The sequence below is a fragment of the Aplysia californica genome, unplaced genomic scaffold, assembly GCF_000002075.1.
Source record: "Aplysia californica isolate F4 #8 unplaced genomic scaffold, AplCal3.0 scaffold00017, whole genome shotgun sequence".
In the NCBI taxonomy this organism is placed as follows: domain Eukaryota; kingdom Metazoa; phylum Mollusca; class Gastropoda; order Aplysiida; family Aplysiidae; genus Aplysia; species Aplysia californica.
Genome location: NW_004797287.1, coordinates 1,841,502 through 1,843,719, shown reverse-complemented (window position 1 = coordinate 1,843,719; position 2,218 = coordinate 1,841,502).

Genomic DNA, 2,218 nt, shown 5'->3' with positions numbered 1-2,218 from the left:
TTCTTCTTCTTCTTCTTCTTCTTCTTCTTCTTCTTCTTCTTCTTCTTCTTCTTTCCAGCTCTAGATCCCACAAGAAGTCAACAATAGGCCCCTTTACTCGCCACGCTAATGATTTTTATTTTTATTTTTGAAAGTTGGTTGTTGTTTTTTTTTCAAAAGCATTTCCCTTTCCTCGGTAAAGACGGCATGGAACATGGCAGTTCACTGTTTGAATGAAATCTCTCGAGCTGATCGCCTATCCGCTCATGTCTCAGATATCACCCGCTCTGTTTGCCCAAATGTTGTAGTGAAATCTCAGAAGAAGAAAAGGGACAAATCCGAGCCTGTTGAAATTTTCAAGCGCTTTAACAAGGGACGTCTCGGGTCAAAAGAGCCTCAAAGACGGTTACAAAGATACTTTTTATCGCCCTCTAAGCTAGGGGAAAACACTTGCGGTATTTACTCGAATCTTTCCCGCTCCGAAGACATGGCATCTGGGCTGTCTAGGGTCTTTGATACGGGTGTCTTAAGTCCACGGTACCCCCAACACGGCTTTCAGCGATTGCTCGGAACGATTAGAGACCCAGCCACAAGTTACAGTGGTCAGTTTGCGAGGAGATTACCGGAAACGTTTCGTTTGGCGCGGGGGTCTCCGTGCGGGGGATGTTTTTTCCTTGATTATCGCCCCATCCTTAAGCAGCCAACTTCAAAGTGTGTGTGTGTCGGAGGGGTGGGGAGGGAGGGGAAGGGAGGGGGGCTCATTTTTGTGAAGGTCGCGTACGAGGTAGGGAGGACAAAGCGTTTTCTCTCTCTCCTGACCGCTGCAAGGATGTTTACTCAGCGGCAAAAAGGGAGAGATACGATACCGCTACTCTGAGAGCGGACAAAAAGATCGGCTCGGTTTGATCCGATTATATATCTTCTTTGATGTCAGCAGGGCGGCCTTAAAGGGCAATTGACCCTATGTGTCTGTCGACCAAAGCCCACGAGTACAATGTTCCTATTTACTCAGGCTGTGTTGACTTGTATTTGGTTTAGAAAGCTTAGCATTTTGTATACTGTATTGGTGGGGGTCAGGTCAATAGAATAGTGAACTTGAAGCGATTTACGAGATTGTGTTGAAGTTATAGAAAATCCCTTTTATACGACATCGGTCATTTAGAGTTTGAGTAGTTTGACATTCAGCAAAAGCAAAGATGTAGGACCCAACAAGCGTCCCTTTAACACGTCATGATGCCTTTAAGCTGCACTTCCCTGAAATGGTACCAGTGCAGTATGATTTGAATTTTTCAACACTTTAAGTTCATTTAAGAGGCAGGACCTCCGAATTTAGCCTGTGTCTCCGATAACACCCTGTAAAAAAAGTCGATAACCTTGACAACTCAACAAACCAGTACAGTTCAGTTAGTTTTAGTAAAGTTTTACAATTTCAGACTCACTCACACCAGTTGTATAAGGAAGTTGCTGCTATCAAGCTGAAATAGAGTCATGTATAGTTATTTAGTTTTAGTAAGGTATTACGGCGCTCGCAACTGCATAAGGTCATAAGAGCGCCAAGGGGTGGATGTCAACATAGAAGTCCAAAAGGGGAATCAGGCTTACTCTGCTCACCTCTCTAGCCCCAACAGCACAAAGTTTGCTTCGACTATCAAGGCACCCCGGAAATAGCAGTTCTCAAAAGAATAACAAACATACAAAGAAGTAGAGGGAAAACGAAGATAGTAAGGATGAGGAAAGAAAAAGCAACGGTACCCCCAATGTCGTTCCGGCACAGTATGAGCACGACATTGATAAATCAGACCATTTACAATTCTACTGCGCATAAAAACATGTTAATATCCCCACTTTGGGAACGGCCTAAAGACACTCCAGTCAGTAGTACTGCCCTGGGGGAGGGGGAGATGAAAAAAACCCCCAAAACAAGCGGAATCCAACCCCACTTTCTAGACAGAATCTGAACACGATTCAAATACTGGACAGAATTTAGTCCGTACAAAAACATCCCACTCACTGGGGATTCAAACCGGGACCACACTGACCATACTGCAGCATGAATACATCTGAACCAACAGGGTTCTTTTCAATGATAAACTCCACAGAGTTGCCGGTGAAGAGATACGTTTGTTTCACCAGATAGTACGTCACATGACCCGTCACATGTCAGCTGTCATGATGGTTGTTTCGTCCGAAGATGGTCCACTCCTTGCCACAAACAGACCCACAGTCACTCAAAAGTAAA